At 35.1% G+C, this 18,409-nt stretch overlaps 1 protein-coding gene across 3 annotated transcripts in view; it reads left to right on the top strand.

The window, feature by feature from the left end:
- Picot (putative inorganic phosphate cotransporter protein picot) overlaps positions 1-18,409 on the top strand; it is a 99,674-nt gene that overhangs the window by 39,093 nt on the left and 42,172 nt on the right. The window contains exons 1-3 of one of the 3 annotated variants that reach the window (XM_074128891.1): positions 5,058-5,204; positions 5,302-5,484; positions 5,582-5,801. The exons of 1 other annotated variant lie outside the window; for it this stretch is intronic. The gene's annotated coding sequence lies outside the window, so the exon portion shown is untranslated. Of the gene's footprint in view, positions 1-5,057; positions 5,235-5,301; positions 5,485-5,581; positions 5,802-18,409 lie in introns of those variants that run through there. One more of the 3 variants, XM_074128892.1, reaches the window with a different exon arrangement.

The raw sequence follows: 18,409 nt of genomic DNA, 5'->3' as shown, positions 1-18,409 counted from the left end.
CGTTATTGGACCGTTTGAAAACCGAGCTGCAAGAAAAACGCCCACGATTGGCCCACAAAAAAAGTCCTTTTCCATCACGACAACGCACCAGCTCACACCTCAGCAGTTGTGGTCGCAAAATTAATGGAAATAGGGTTCCAACTCGTTTCACATCCCCCCCCTATTCTCCAGACTTGGCTCCCTCGGACTACTATTTGTTCCCCAATATGAAGAAATGGCTGGCGGGAAAAAGATTTTATTCAAACGAGGAGGTGATTGCAGAAACGAATGGCTATTTTTCACACTTGGACAAATCCTATTATTCGGAAGGGATCAACAAACTAGAGCAGCGTTGGACGAAGTGTATATGCCTAAAAGGAGACTATGTTGAAAAATAAAATAGGTTTACCCCAAAAAATTAAGTAGTTTTTATTTTTGCACGGACTTTTCAAACGACCCTCGTAGTATTAATTGATGTACAAGGTGATAAGACCGCTCATTATACTTAAATGTCACTTTAGAGATAAGTTTGGTCGATCTCTCCCCGGAAACCGGTTCAAGAAAAAAAAAAAAATTGAACCGTTTTCTAGAAAATTCTTAAAAAATTTTGAAAATCGATTCAATGAAATTCGTGACTGATTCGTAACTAAAATCTAATTATCAGGCCTCATACGATGATGCGCGATATATCAGATGAGAACTTTTTGCTATTTCCTGTTTGTGAGCTATGCACATACAAACTCATAGGACCTTAAAATAAACTATTTCTGGTGAAAGCTTTCAAATCTGCACAATCGCGGCAATAATTACATATCTCTTACTTAAAAAAAAAAAAAAATCTTTAATATTTGCTCGCAAAACTATTTGTGAACATTAAACATTACAAAATGTTGCCATTGTTTATCAGTTAGGGTGTGAAAAACATTATGTTTAACAAATCATTTTATGTCACAAGTTGGGATTCCCTATTTCGTAGTTTGCTTTTCTAATTTGAGTACTTTCTTAGAAATTTCTTTTTAAATAATTATTCAAAAGCAAATAACTCAGTACTAATAATAAATAATATTTGTGTCAAATAGGTGGCCTTAAACGAATTAATAGTTTTCAGTAACCTTGAAGAGAAGTGGCTCATGCTACTTGTTTGATCATCTGATCTCAAGGACAGATTCTTGATACTGTACTGTTAAAAAACGTTTTATGGATTTTAAATCTACTAAATTGGAAAAAATGCATTAAATTAGAAGCGAAGCGAGATTATTTTATTTGGGCTGGCTTTGGCTCGGTGACTCTCCAATTATTTGGAAAATTATTTTTACTAAATAGTAGGTCTGTTTGTATGTATGTATCTGGCGTGACTCCAAGACAAAAAGACCCCGGAAAACGGTCAACGGGAAGTACTACTTCATTGATTAGTTTTACAAGATGTCCTCAACAAAAATGGTGCTGACTTATTCTGCTAATTGATCCCATAACATTTTTCCTGGGATAATTGTAAAAAGAGCACTTCCGGAAAAGAGAAAAAGGGTGCGATTACTGGTCATTGCTTTACGAGGTGGTGGCTATTAAATAACGGAGACTATTGCTGTAAAAAACATTTTATTTTAAATTTATACATATTTAGTTATTATCATCTTCAATATACACCCCTCCCCTAACCCTACAACGCTCCATGCGAATTTACCATTGTTTCGAAACAGTGCTGGAAGCCTTTTTCTGTAGGAGCTCCTGCATGACGCATGCCGCTTTTTCTTTCACACAGCTTCAACGGACTGAAATCGTGTTCCTTTTAATGCAGATTTGACTTTTTGGGAACAGATCTAAAGTCACATGGGGCCAGGTTAGGGCGAATAAGGCGGTTGGCCTAAAACTGGGATGTTGTACTTGGCTAGAAACGTCGTATTGACAGACAATGCAGTGTGAGCCGGTGATGGAGAACCCTTCCATAAATCGGGTCTTTTTTTTCCTTACTCTTTCACCGGAGTTGAGCAATCACCTCACCGGTAGTAATGTTGATTAATTATAATCGATATTTTCACGTCCGTTTTGGACGTGGAAGGGCGACCCGGGCGGTCATCATCTCCGACGTCTTCTCGGCCATTTTGGAAACGCTAGAGCCACTCAAAAACTCGCGCACGTGTACATCATTCATCGCCATAAACCTCTTTTAATAAAAGATAAGTTTCAGTAGCGGTTTCACCAAGTTTTGATGTGAAATTTCACGACAATTCGTTGCTCTACTACATGTGTAAGTATCATGTTTTGCGGCAAAACGAAACTAATACCTCTTACACAAACCAGTCAGGTTCCGGTCAGACAGATTTCTCTACAAAACACGTGAGACGCCGGCAATCGAAAGAGAAGGTTTTACGCTGCACAGCTGTCGGTTGTTAGGATTTGGCGCATGCATAGTTCTTCTGTAGCAGCATCAGTCTCGTTATTTTAATTGCCACACCTCCCTTTTTCACTGGGGAAACTCGCAGCAGAGCGGGTATCCTGCTAGTTGAGAGTGTTGCTGCCCATGAATCAGCCCCTCTAGGGAAGAGCGGGCTCCCCTATCCCCCCGAGAAGAAGTTCCTTCTCCATCACCCTGGTAACTTTGCATGCTTTCCAGAGGGATAATCCTGAAGGTCTCTCTTACTCTCCCTTTTTCTCTGCCTCTGCTAAAAATGAATTTATATAAAAAAAAAAAAAGTTACTATTTTGTAGTAGCTTGGTTTTTCCAATCTTGATGCTGCACTATATTCATTGTTAGCGTCATATACGAGTAGAAAGTGCACATTTTTAAGAATAATTACCTATTAATTTTCTATTATAAAAATTACTGTGAAAATGGTTTATTCCAAACCACTATTTACGTATGCATTTAATTATTTCTAAATCAGAAACTCTTGACGATAAAAGTAGCGAACTGGTTTGATTCTTGAAACCAATCAATAGCTATTTATTTTTACATCAAATAAAAGTGTTTTCAAATCTAACGGAAATACATACGTATCTCAAAGGGGATATAATGTGATGGGAATGCTTTAAATTCTATTTTGAATTTTGATGGCAATGTTTCCGCTCTTGATAATATAATAATAATAATAGAAATAATAATAAGCCTTTATTTACATATTATACAGAAAAATAACACAAATAAATATCCATCTTCAATAATACAAAAAATTAAAAAAATAGTAAAATAAAACTAAAATGATATAAATCTTTGTTCATTAATCCACTCTTCTGTAAATATGTAGGCCTTCCCTTGGGGAGTTTTGGTCCTTTGACGGTGACCAGCCGTACCTAAGGATAAGAGTTCCCCGATTTCCCCATCTGCACACATTTCTTGTTCCAGTAGGCTCTGTCTTCCGCTTTCCTCATCCAGCTGACTCCCTCTTCTTTTTTCATCTCATCTGACCATCTTTTGCGCTGTCTACCTTTTTTCTTTTTTCCTTCTAAAGGTAACTATTCCGTAACCATCCTTGTCCATCTATGGGTATCCGTTCTGGCCAAATGTCCAGCCCACTCACCATTTTAACTTCTTACAGTACCGAGCGGCATCTCTCACTGAAGTTCTTTCCCTTATAATTTGGCTTCTGATCCTGTCTCTTCTCTTTATATTTAGCATGCTACTCCTGTCTCTTCTACTGCTTTTGTGGTCGACCAAGTTTGACATCCATACGTCAGCACAGGAAGTATATTGCAGTTGAGTACATAGCTCTTCCATTTAATATCTATGTTTGCCTTCATTATGCACTTCAAGGACCAATATTTTCTCCAAGACAAAGCGATGCGCCTCTGAATTTCTTTTGGGAGCCTGTTTTGAAAAGAAACTGATAATAAGGTTTCCCCTAAATTTGTCTATATTTTGCTTCTTTTTTTTTAGCGATTCCAAGCGATTAGTACAATAAACAATCCCTTTTGATTCGTCCATTTGTCATTTTTGTTTTCACTTTTCAATTTATTGAGTCGATTTAAAGGTTGTTTAAGCATCAGGATACCTGCTTTAAATTCCTTGAAGAAGTCCATTATCATGCGGAAGAAATGCCCAGCCTTCATCAAGAAGAACAGTGACAAATAAAGTCACAGTAATAATCCATAAATTTTCATTTATCACAGAATAAATTACTCTTACTTAAAGATAAACGGAAGTAGTATTATAATCTTTTTTACGATTCCAATGTCACTGTATCGTCGTCAATAGCGTCGTAAGATTTTCTGTGTTTAGTGTTATTGTGTGAAGGTTATTCGGTCAGTTAGTGAATAGGAAGGACATCTTTTGATTGCTCCTTTATTTCTGGTTTATTCCTTGCAAAAATAAAGTATTGTCTTTAATTAATAAAACTTAGCAGTTGTTTAAAAGGTTCTGTACTTAGGCAATGTTTTAGAAATTGTTTGATTTTTTACTTGAGGGGGCGCCGAAAATTTAAGGAGAAAACATTGAATTACCTAGATCATTTGAAACCATTATTGTTTCAATAAATATCGATAATTATATCGATAATCACATGTTAATCAATGTTTATTTCAAATAAAGTATTGTCTTGGTATCAAATTGCGGAAAGAGCGGTTTGGCGTGAACAAAAAAGTGGCTAGGTTCGCTAACTTTATCTGTAGTAGCCAACTTGTATTTTTTTTTTATCTCTTTCATCCATCTTCAGAGGTTTATTTATCCAGATTAGTGAACTGAATTTGACATTAACCATGTTTCCGTCTCACGAGTAATCTTGCTGACTGGAGTCAGGCAAATTTTTTAATGGTGCTTATAAGTAAAAAAAAATAAAATTTTAATGTGTAATAAAGCATTTTTGTAAAAATATTAAAATAAAAATTAATAAAACTTAGCAGTTGTTTAAAAGGTTCTGTACTTAGGCAATGTTTTAGAAATTGTTTGATTTTTTACATGAGGGGGCGCCGAAAATTTAAGGAGAAAACATTGAATTACCTAGATCATTTAAAACCATTATTGTTTCAATAAATATCGATAATCACATGTTAATCAATGTTTATTTCAATTTTTTTTACAAAAAAATGTTTTTAACATTTTTGAATAACACACCTGTATACTAACCAAGTAACCTTCCTCACTCAGTCAGCAAGTGCAGTGTAACCTTGTCAAATGTCGAATTCAATTCGCCCAAGTTATTAATTAATTTAAGATTATAAATGATAGCCCAAAACTAGCCAGAGATTCAAAAAGAAACAAGCATGCTACAACGAATAAAGTAGGCGTCTTTAAGGTGTGCAAAAAATAAATGGTTTAGTTATCCGTAAGTCTTTTTTTTCTGTTTTATCTTGAAATTGATTTAAATATTTGTGGAAACATTGTTCAACCAGAACTGCGCTGAATTAGAAAAGTTGTTTACCAATGATTCCTAAAAAAAAAATCAAACATGGATCTATGAAACTATCTGTATAACTATCATAGTTTTGAATTTTATTAACCCACTGCCGAGAAGAATGCTAATTGAATGATTTCATTAAAATGCATCAGATGTCCCAAACAGAATCTATTTATATGTAAGTTGGATAGCCCTCTTTATTTTATATCTTTCAAATATTGTGATTAATGAAGTGTGTTAATCTTTTGTTATTTCATATTCATTGATACTTTTAGGCGATTGATATACAATATAATTAGTAGCATTGCAAGGTTACTTTAATCGAATTGGAGGCTGTAAATAGGTGATTCCAATTATGTATAGTACAGTAATACGTCTAATGGACACTTTTAAACATTAGGCACATAAAAAAAAAAAAAAATCAATTGGCTGAAATGTAAACTTAAAAGTTGCAAAACTGTTTTTGTAAATAACGTTCAAAATTTCCAAATGAAGGTAAGATTGTTTTGTTTTGCATTTTTCTCTCATAAGTTAATGAAGAAACGTTTTCGTTTCATATCTCCCACCTGACTAAATCTTAAATTTCAATCTAAACACATAAAGAATCATTATACACTCGTCTGGGAATTGACTACAAAATTTTCTATCTGTTAAAATGATTTAAAAGTTTTACTGAATGATTGTGTGCATTTCGACTTTCGGTGAACGTCCAAAATTTTGGCCTCAAATCATTTTAAGCAGTAATTAGTCACTGTAGATATTTGGACTTTTTTTTTTTGGTAAACGATAAGGAAATTCATAGAAAGGTTATCAGAAGCGAACTAATTCTATACAATTCTGACATAGTTTTTCAATTTCCTTAGGTAAAAAAAATAATAACACTATAATTACTAAGTTAGCTCTTACTCAGAAATGTCATAGTGGCTAAAATAGCTCGGTTCATGTTAATTTTTTTGTTTTTTACGTACGGAAATTGAAAAACCATGTCAGAATTGTGTAGAATTAGTTCACTTCTGATAACCTTTCTATGAATTTTCTTTATCGTTTAGGAAAAATGTTTAGCAATGTTGTTGACGCAATTTACATGACTCAATTTTAAAATTAATTTTGAGAATAGATAATATTTGAAGTAATTTTTTTAAAATAAAATTGGGCCCTTCAATAAATAAATTTGCTTTTTGCACTTTTTTGCCTTCTTTTTTGGCATTGGCTTCCGCCAAACAGCCAGCATCGTCTAGGTGCTTATCACTAGAATATCACTCACTCTCCATTCTTACTTATAAATACATTCGCTTCACACATTCATCCCTCTACTATATAAAACTATTTACATACAAACTTACAACTTATGGAAGGATCAGTACTCTATATTCCTGCCATCCTTATAGCTTAACCGAAATTAAAATCACCGTAATCCTTCTCTAATCATTTTCTTCCATTCATTCTAATTCGGCTATAACTTTTAAATACATTCATATTTCATTGCTAGCTCTGCTACAGATTTAAGCACATAGTTGTTGGTGGAGAATATTATGTCTTCGTAGCGAAATGGTGCATCTAAATACCCTGTATAAGGCCGTCAAACATTCGTTTCCTTTCTACTACTACATAACGTGGACATATCATTACTATATGTTTGAAATCCTCCTCCTCATTGCAATCTACGCAAAGAGGAGAGAGGACCTCTTTTTTGCACTTTAAGTAGTCAGATAACCTTGATCTATCTTTTTGAAACAATCCTCTTTATTTTGTTTGTTCCAATCTCAATGAATGTTGATCATTTCTGGAATAAGAAATTTGGGTTATATTTTTAAATATAGACCTAAAAAAATCTGTCCAATTTCTACTATATAAACTACTAAATAAACATTTTTGTATACAATTTAATGAGGTCTTTCCTACAACTTTGATCCAAGTAATAATGTACAACCAGAATGTATATTCTGGAGGTGTGTTGCAGCCTCGAAGCTGATGTACATCACGGTTCCTTGATGGAATATGATGAGCAATGATGAAGCTCATCTTGGGACGCTTTTTTTTAAACAAACAAAAAACTGTAGTCGCCTACTGTCCTGTTGCCTTTGTTGGAGTAACGCCATGTATTAAGGTGCGCGAGTTGCTGCTAATAATGAACCTGTCTGTATCTTGAACAGTTCACACACCACATTGCTACTTGTGCGACCACGTTTTTCTGGCTGTATTACTGCGGCATTTTACACTCATATTCTTTCAGTGTATGGGAACCCTCCCGTGCCAGGGTTATCTCATTATGCTTTTGTCCTGGGTAATTTGGAGTTATATTAACTCAATAAAACTTGATACGAGTCCGCCTAGATGTCTGAGGAAATCTCGACTTTAAAAAATGGATCATTTTTCTCTTATAATCTTAGTAGCATAGTTGTATTGCGACTAGATCTGTATTGATTTCTTATTCTTAGCGAAAATTCTTAACTTGGGTTAGTGGTGGCGTAAATCCTTGCTTTCGCCCTCAATTTGGAGCCGTTCAGTTACCACACAGAATCGACGTGTAATTACTCGTACTTCATTATGAATTGTTTTTTTTTATCACTTTAAGTTAATCTTGTTCCCTAAATTAATTTGTAAACATACTCTCAGAAACACAATCTCATTAAAAATGTGATTGATCATCCATTTTCCAATAAGGGATGTCTTAAAGTTGTTGTACAAGATCAGTTCAGGTGCAGAAGCACCCTGAGGCGTATCCCTGTTTTTCCTAAACTTCGTGAGAGCCACATACACATACGAGATCTTTTTTTATTTGTATACTTTTATAAAAAATTCTTTTTATAGAATTCTAAGGAAGAATAGGTTAGGTTTAAACGTGCCATTACTAAGTAATTTACTGTTTAACAATCGAATCAGACAAATATGCTTTACAATTCCGTGTTTGGAAATACAAAAATTACCAAGTTCGAACCTTGAGAATTTTAGTGAAAGAAAGTCGTGATTTTCAGATTTTTTTATTTCATTTTATTTTTTGTTCCAAATTTGCGACTCATTCATCGTAACATAATACAAAAGTTCGCCTTGAACCTAGATTGAATTTTAATAAGTCCAATCTATTTTAGTAGAAGACGCTTAAGATCATTGGCAAGTATGTGTAAAGAGCACAGGACGTATTCTCTTCTAGGGGGATTCCCTGCATTGTCGTTTGCAATTAACGTAATACATATATTGTAATCTTTACTTGTAATACGTACGTATATTGTAGTTATGAGATTAGTTATCGTAAACTTACTTTAAATATAGCCTACGTTTTTTCCAAACTATCAAGGATGTTTTATTTATCTTTTTTTTTTTAAGAAGTTCTTGACGTCTATGGCAGTCTGCTTCAGTTTTTCTCGAAGCAGGATATGGTGATCATAACTTTCTCAAGAAAGTTTACGTACGTCATGTAACCGGTTTTTTTAAGCGTTTGTAAATCTCCCATATTGCAGGTTATCCTGCAATCTTAACCTTAAGTGCGAAGGTAATTGGAGGACTGACGTGAAAGTACGGTGCGATCATTTGCAATCGGTCAAAGGAATTGTAAAATCTCTATTATCGTTTAATCACTGGTATAACCACTGTGAAACCTACTTCTAAACAAATTGTTATTAGTTTGGATTATCTGCTTATCTGGTTATTATTATAATTTTTTATTAATGTTTATTGCAACTAATCCGGTGAAAGTATGTTTTATTAAAAAAGATTAGTTAAAAAGTGATATTCAGCGTAGTTTATTTGAACTACTTATGTTTTTATTGTATAGCCAGGTGAGTCATTAAAAATATTGGCCTTTTTGTTCGTTTTATTTTTTTGTAAGTTCAAACTTATTTATTCAAACTGTTTTCAATTAAAGAATTAAATAAATGAAAAGTAGTGCAGAGGAGTAAAAAATTTGGCAAGAGATGAAGGAATCGATCCTGTCTAATTGCGTTACAATGATTCTTAAAAATTACTATTTTGTGGTATATAAGATCTTTGGGGTTTGCAAGACTAGAAGAGGTACACAAAAGAGAGATACTTGGACGATCGGCCAAAGCGATTTCTTCTCTTCTGATAGCATGTTTGAGGAATTGTACTTAAACTCTTTGGTCCACAGAAGCTTCAGGTACCGTTGCTCTTGAATTACCTTCCCTTAAAGTAGCAAAACCGGTTCTCAAATTCAATGCTGGTAAATTATTTATGAATCCTTGAAGATTTGCTGAAAATCATCTAGACTACTTTTTTTTCTGAGACTTGAATCCCTCTTCTGCCATAACTTCTATGCCATTCTTCCTTTTTCCCACTTGTTCCTGTGAAGACTCCCTTCATATCAATTCATTGTTTGTTAATTTTGATGGGAAAAAAAACAACCAACCAATTTAAAACTTGGACGAATTTCTTCGTAAAAACTTCATCGCCTTTTTTGTTAGACATTTTTCTCTATTGCTATCCCATCGAACCATTCTAAAAACACGCGTACAACTGTGTATCAATTTCTCTTCAGCACTGAGTGTGTGTTATTTGCTACAATAATATCTGAAGTTGTGTTAGTATTATTCTTTGGCACACATCCATCCTCTGTTGCTGACATTTATTGAGATAGATTGCCAAAACATGAGCACGTGAACAACAAACAATACAACCAGGCGTAGTTTGAGGCCAATGCTCCTACTGCAACATAATCCACTGGTTTTGGATGTTCGCCGTCGATAGCGTGTTAGTTCTGAATTAGTTCTATCAATTAAAAGGTGTTGCAGTACAAGTGTTTTTTAAGTGTTGCTAGAAGCTCTTACTAAAGCCTGTAGTATGTATGGGCAGAGTATGATGTTATTCTTAGTGGGTATTGTAGAGGATAGCTTTCAACTTTGCTGTTTTTCTCCCTCCTTTCAAATAAAGTTCTCCTAGGCAAATTTTGCATTTTTTTTAAGAATAAAGGAAGAGAGAAAACATTCAGCAAAAGCTACTTTTAAATGTCTATCCGATTGAAGAATTGTGATGGATCTTGCGTGCCGAATGTGAAGGTAAAATAAAACGGAGCGACGAGAAATGAGTAACCCAAACTTCTCGCTAGGTACAGGAGGATTGAAAATAGCAATTAAAAGTAGCAACTAAAATAAAATATTGATTACAATCTAATAAATAAGATATCCACCGGCATGTACGCTATTCTGTAAGATTGATTAATGATGCAACATTAACATTGAAAAGATATTCTATTGATTGCAACAACAGACGGTAAAGTTATTTATGTTTGCAGACCAATTTGTTGCAGTAATGGTAATAATAGTAATAAAAAATTTATTAGAACATTCTGCTATAAAAATGTTTTCATTGCAAAAAAAAAAAAGAGTATAAACTCTGTAATTATTATGGGTATATGAATGTTGCAGACAATGACCTTGTAAAAATTTTCACTCCTGATATTATGTTGATATAACAGTTTTATTATGGTATGTTATCAGGCCAATAGCCAATTTAAACAACAAATCTGTGAGCCCAAACACATTAAAGTTGGCTTTGATATTTAAGTTTTAAGTTAAGTTATGGTAAGTTAAGACGTAATTTCGGATAGACATTTAAAAGTATTTAGTTCTTTAGTTAAGTAGTAAAGTAAAGTAATCGCCTATTTTTTCAGGCGGGGCTTAACGTCCAACCACCAATTAGGTGTGGACGGAGGCGACTAGCAAACATACTTCACTGCAAATTTCTTGTATTAAGCATTAAATAAAATCCAAGGCCTACAGACCGGGAATCGAACCCAGTACCACAATACATATTAGCTTTGCTGGTCTCCGCCTCTAACCGCTCGGCTACCGTGGCGCCTAGTATTTGGTTGTATAGATTAGATTGTATTTACGAACAGCTTCTGTTAGAGAAGGAACGCAGATATTTGATTGTACATTGTGCCTCAAGAAGAGTCTCCTGTTGAAAATATGCTGAATGTTAGTAAATAACTGGATACTATTAGTAGAAGACTACAGGAGACATGGCAGTCTCTTAGTCTTGCAAATGTTTTCGTGTAGATCGTGACTTAGTTTAAGGTCCTGGATCTAGAATAAGCGCAACAACTCTGTACAAATTAGCATTAGATTCACCACAAATTGATGAACTGGGTAGGGATGCGCGATTGATGAATAGATTATACTCCAGAATCGCGTGCCAGCGCAACATCTGTCCTAATAGATGGTACATCTAGACCTGCTAGCCTAGCAGTAAGCAGATCCTCTGGTAGAAATCTCAGCTCACCATGCACGTTTAAAGTGGATGAAATGAAGCAGAATTATAGGAAACTATAAACATTATTACACACATAATGTGGGTAGGTATTTACATCATAGCCCACACCTTGGATAGATTTAAATTCATCCACTTCTAAGAAGCACGGATTGCTCAGATCTTATCCGAGGTGTGTAACCTCCCTCATATTCTAATTTTGCGCTATACACCCAGGTGAACATGTGAAACCAATTCAAGCTATCACCTTACTGCAGTAAACACCTTGGAAATCCCTGCAATAATTCCTGAACTAGAGAAAGTTATAACAGAAGATACGCCCATGATTAAAAGCGACCATAAAGTTGTTATAAAAGCGCATATTTTCTCTTTCTAACAAATAATGATAAAACACCCAACACTGATTTGTATTCTACAAATCATCATAAAAGCATTTTTAACCTTCCCAGTGCAATCATTTAAAAGAGAATTAAATTGCGCATAATTTTGAAAACTTTGATAAAAAAAAAATAATAATAACGAATAAGTTCTAAAAAAATAATTAGTCATGGTGGGTGAACACAAATACATTTTGTCTTTATAATTGTGTCCAAGGAGAAGCTACGAATGAAAAAAAGAGGCCTTATTCTTTGATTATGTAATAATAGATACAGTACAGGATGCAAGGAAATTGGAGAACATTATAAAAAGTAATATAACAAAAAATTAGTTAGTTACATAATTTTTTGTTGTTGTATTCTCCAAAAATTTTTGAATTTTTAGTAAAGTTATTATGCATCATGTTAACAGCTTTCAAGAACCATTAAGTTCTTGTTTAGTTAGGGAATCATATTTGTCTTGAAAATATCCAGAGGAATGATAGTGAGTTAATTGAATCCTTAATCAGTTATGATGTTTAACTTTTCTCTTTTTTTTTTTTTTGCAATCTTTTAATTTGTTTTTCAAGAATACTTAGATTCTTGTCTCTTACGAAATCTGTCACTCATGTTGATTTATCAACAATTTAGTTTTTTTTTTTTTTTTTTTTTTACGAATTCATTTTAAGTAACTCTGGGATTGATTTGATTGATGGCAAGTTTTATTTATATCATTATTCACCATTTATTGAACTTGTGTAACCTTGTGTTGTTCTTTGGGGGACACCAGATCCCTGTGTCCTTTTTTTTCTTTTTAGGTTCTTCCTATTGGATAAAGGAAAAAAAATAGGATTGCAATGTTGCCAAATTTTCCAAAATGGATTTTTCTCTGGATGTAACCGTTTTGAAATCTTCTGATTTCTAAAAAAATTTTCCCCACCATGGGACCGACTGTAAATTATCGTTCAACATTCCTCAACTGAAACCACCACTTCATTTTTCATTTTTTTAAAAAGATATTTTTAAAAATTGTTCTAACATTTTTTTTTTAACTACAAATAAACTGCTCCACAAAAAAAAGTGGCGCACTTTGAAAAAAGCGTTTATTTTTTGTTTTATCACATTTTGGGCAAAGATTATTAGTTTTAATTGTTTTCCTAAACTGTCAGGGAACAATTAATCGAATCAAGGCCCAAAGTTTCTTGTAAATAGAGAAGCAATTCCTCGTTTAATCCCCTTCGGTCTTTTTGTGTAAACAACAACGTGAACTTTACCTCAACAGTAAATAAATTTATTGACCTCTACAGTTGCGTTTCGACTTTTTTCAAGCTGAAAGCATTGCAAACTCTCAATTACAGCAGAGCAAGTGGCCCGTATTATTGCATTAGTTGAGGATGGACGGAGTCAGCGGTTCGCAGCACGAACGTTAGGGTTGCCTGAGTCCACCGTCCGTAGTAGAGCCATTCATTGTTACCAGGGAGACAGGCCTCTGCACTCGCAGACAAGATTCGGGTCGACCAAGAGCCACAGAAGCACTTGATGACCGATTTATCAAAATTCACACTCTGAGAAATCGTACATGAACTGCTTCTGAAACAGCTCAAACACTGCTTACTGTTCATGGAGTTTCAGACAGTGCCGAAAATGTACAAAAATAGGCTCGCTGAAATGAATTTACGCTCTAGGAAGCAAGCCACAGGACCATTGTTCACCGTAGACCATCGGAGAGCCCGTCTAGAGTTCGCTATGGAACACCGCAACTGGTCTGGGAACGATTGGAGAAACGTTCACTTTTCAGACGAGTCCCGTTTTGCTCTCTACGCAACTGATGGGAGGCGACAAGTTTATCGAAGGCCTGGGAAGCGCTACGCTCCGTGCAATATTTCTGGTAGACTACCATTCGGAGGTGGTTCAGTGATGGTGTGGGCTGGGATTTCTATGGGGGGCATAGACTGAGCTACACGTCTTCAACACGGCAATCTTGAGTGCAGATTTGTATGTGAGGGAAATTTTGCAGCAATATGTGATACCCTATGCACCAATTATTGGGGAAAATTTTATTTTTATGCAAGATAATGCCCGACCACACACTGCCGCCTGTGTTGTTTAATATCTACAGGATACTAGCATTCGTGTTTTGAGGTGGCCAGCACGCAGCCCGGATTTAAATCCAATTGAACATCTTTGGGATGAGCTGGGTAGGCGATTAAGATGGAGAAATAATCCTCCCAGGAGCTTAGAAGAGTTGCGAGGTGCTCTGGTGGAGATATGGGAGGAATTAACACAAGATTTCGTGAGAAATTCAATAAGGAGTATGCCGAGGAGATTGGATGCAGTAATGCGAGCAATACACGTTACTAAAATTCTTTTTCTCTTTTTTTAATCGGAAGAAATACTTTATTTTTCAAATTCATTTTTTGCTGAGAATTACTTTTTTGTTAAATTAAAGGTTTTTATTTCTTTTAGATCATTTTTTATTTTATTTTAGCCCTCACGTAACTTTATACTTCTTATATTTGCTAACTAAAATAAAATGTAGAACAAAAAAGTAACAGAGAAAAAAAAATAACGCATTTTTAAAGTGCGCCACTTTTTTTGTGGAGCAGTGTATTTTATACACTCGTTATTCTACAACTTTTACTTCCATTAAAGTAACTTAATGTATAGGAAGATTTGTGGTAGGCCTCCCTGAAAAGTACCATATTTCTGTATAATGTACGACAGGTACGGAGCACGGAATGTGCAGTTTCCCAATTTTTTTTTTTTTGCGTTTATTTATGCTGCAATCAGCGCGTTAGCGCTATAACAATGACAACCGAGTATCAAATGATAAGGTAACGAGTGGAGAAGTTACTCCAGTAGTAACACTCCCAAATATTAGATGGTTAGTCACTCTTTTCACTTGAGAGGAGATCTGGATCCACTGTCTCTTAAGGCGTCTTGTCCGGGTTGTCAGGAAGAGTTCTAGAAGTAAGATTTTGAGCTAGAGGATTTATATGAGAGTGCAGGTTAAAATGAAGTTTTCTGAATTGTGTTTTCAGCAACTTATGTGACAAAAGGAATGTTAAGGTCAGTACGTATAGTCAGGTTGGAGCGTTTACAAATAGTTCGAAGTATTTTAGATTGAAGAGATTGAATCCTTTGGAGATTGGAGCGTTTGGTTGAACCCCACAGCTCTATTCCATACGCCCAGATGGATTTCAAAATAGTAGTAATAAATCAGTCTTTTGTTGTCCAGAGAGGGTTTTGATCTATCGACCTTTCTAAATCTAAATGTTAGTTATCGTTAAAAATTTGTAACTTTCCTTAAAATGTATGAGATTAGAAAGAAAAAGTCGTGAAATAAGACAAGATTATTTATTTTTTTTATTCTTTCAGGTTTAATAGGGTAGTAGAGAGGATTTGGCGGTTCTGGCGCACCTAAAATACAAAATGGCGGCCATCCCCTCCCCTCCCAACCCCCTCCCCTAACCCAACCCCCACCCCTCCTTATTGACCAATCATCGATTTCGACGAGGGTTTAAGCCACGCCCCCTACCCCCACCCCACCTTATTGACCAATCATCGAACTCGACGAGGGCTTTAGGCCACGCCCCTTCCCCCACCTTACCCTTCTTAATCGACCAATCAGCGAATTCGATGACACCTCTTTTACCCCCACTGCTACCCCCACCCTTCTTAATAGACCAATCAGCGTATTCGACGACATCCCTTTACCCCCACCCAAGCCCTACTCCTATCACATGACACCTACCTTTACCCCCTCCACTCCCACCACCTCTAGGTCGTCGTATTCGTTGGCCTCCTAAGCTCCTCCTACAAGATGGCGTCTCTTCTAACAGCTGTAGTACACAAGATGGCGGACCTCGTCCCAGCTGTAGACCACAAGATGGCGGACCTCGTACCAGCCGATGAAACATACCTCCACCCCCCCCTCGCCCATTGATAGACAGGAGGGTGAATTTTTTTATTTTAATTATTTTTACTTACCTGGGATTCGATCCTACAACCTTCGTGCTGGTAGACACGTCATCTGCACCAGTCGGCCACAGTGGTAGTCTCGCTTACTCTAGTTTTGAATGTTCTCTTATGTTTTAACTTGGAATTATTTTTTTAAAAAATCTAACCCCCCTCACCAAGAATTTTTTTTTAAATTTAAATTACCCCCACTATCACAAAAATATTGAACTTAAATAAAAATGGATAACCTCACATTAGGTAATAGAAAAATTATTTACTTACCCCCCTCCACCTGGACTGCTTCTGCTGCTGATGACGCGACCTACACTCACTGAAAACTAAACCCGAACTGACATTTGGACTGCGATACTAGCTATTACTAGCATTAACCCCCCACCACAATTACGTCACACTCTAACTAGCCAATAGAATTGCATCTTTTTTTCCAAATGATTACCTCACTGGACAGGTCTCTGTAGCAAGCCCCCCTTTCCCTTCCACAGCTTTTATCGTACCTGTTAGTTTATATATATATGCCAACAGCTGTTTTTTAACTAAGAAAAATAATTTACACTGCTAACATAATCATCTGCGCATGCATATAACCACTGCTGTTTAAATAGCAATATGTTTTACACTGCTAACCTAATCAACTGCGCATGCGTAAACCTTGGTCAATTGTACCAGCTGTTTTAAATAAGAAAATAATTTACACTGCTAACTTAATCAACTGCGCATGCGTAAACTACAGTCAATTGTACCAGCTGTTTTAAATAAGAAAATAATTGACACTGCTAACTTAATCAACTGCGCATGCGTAAACTACAGTCAATTGTGTGATACCTTAATACAGCAGGCAGTTGCAATATCGATTATTCCTATCGATTATCACATTGACTATATGTATTGATTAATATCGATTTATTTCTTAATTCAAGTAATATATATAACCACTGCTATTTAAATAAGAATATGTTTTACACTGCTAACTTAATCATCTGCGCATGCGCAAACTCCAGTAAATTGTGTGAGATCTTAATACAGAAGGCAATTGCACCCAAATACATATGCGCTGCATTTATTAATTTTTTTTTTTTGAAAAATTAAATAAAATTTGAACTTATTATGACGCAACTTGTTGCAACCTTAACTAATTACCATATCTTCCGTTTACATACAAACCTGTATGATCATATCGTTGTAGTCTCAATATGATGACTCATATATTATTTCCGTTTTATTTATATTTTTGAATCAATATAGAAAAAATTAAAACATTATGACACAACTTGTTACAACCGTAACTAATTAGCATATATCTTATTATTTCCGTTTACCAACTATACAAACCTGTATGAACATATCGTTATGGTCTCAATAGGATGACACGTATGATTACCTGAACATGCTCCAACAAGTCTGGACATGTAGCCAGCTGCCTCTTTCGCTTTAATCATTTTTTTTGTTATTATGAAGTTAAAAGTAAGTTGAACTTTGAACTTATTAATAAAATATAAATAAGTTTTAATTAACTTTTCTTTATTTATCTCATTATTTGTATATGGCTTAATATTGCTCAACTTGCTTGTCTGAGCATGCCTTGTTTGTATTGGTCAGTAACTAACTGATATCTCCCACCCTTGGGTATGACGTCATTTATAGTTAGCCAATAGCATTTCATGTTTTCACTAATAATCGATTATCATAATCGATTCTTCTGATGCTATAAAAGTCGCTCCGAATTCTGCTGCGGTCATAAAGTGTTTAGTGTTCTTAGTGTCAACAGTTTTTCCAGCATCCTGCCTTCTTTAAACTGTAAGTACTTATTTTTATTAATTTTTTACAAATATATAAATATATATTCGTATTATTTCACTTTTTTTAGTATTTCATTTTTTCTAAGTTTTCAATTTTTAATTTCATTTTATATAGTTAATTTTACTTCTTGTGTATATTTCTTTAGTAATTTAATCTTAGTCTAGTTTATATTCTTTATTCATTTTTATTCTTAATTTTTACATTCGCGTTTTATAAATATATATATATATATTTGTATTTATTTTGTGTTTTAACAATTTAATAATAATAATGGAGTGTCAGTATTGTGCAAAAATATTTTTACGGGGGGACTATAAGGAACGTCATGAACGTGCTTGCGCCGCAAATGAGCAATCTCGCCAATGTCCAAATTGTAGAGAAAGGTATTCTTCTCGAAAAACGATGCTTGCTCATTTGCGTCGCTGCGGTACTGAAACACCAGTCATGGCAAAACGAGCCCGTATTGAGGCAGCTCAAGGCCATTTGTATGAAGTGGAGTCAGCCTTTGGGAGGACTCTTCGAACTTTTTTCCTTCCAAGTTCCGGGGCAGTCGACGCAATGGAATTTCTAACAGGTCAGATAGAAACATTGCGTCGTCTGCTTCAGGAAGTAATGGCAGACAGCGATTCTCCCCTGAAATATAACTTGGTCTTGGAGGCGACCTTTGAAAACATCAAAGGTGAAACTTGTGATCGCGCCTTCAAGACTAAGAATAAAGTAATTTATGAAGACTCCTCCATCGACGAC

The sequence above is a fragment of the Rhodnius prolixus genome, unplaced genomic scaffold (assembly GCF_049639745.1).
Source record: "Rhodnius prolixus isolate KJV_2025 unplaced genomic scaffold, Rpr scaffold_9, whole genome shotgun sequence".
Classification (NCBI taxonomy): domain Eukaryota; kingdom Metazoa; phylum Arthropoda; class Insecta; order Hemiptera; family Reduviidae; genus Rhodnius; species Rhodnius prolixus.
This window is presented reverse-complemented; position numbering and strand designations above follow the sequence as displayed.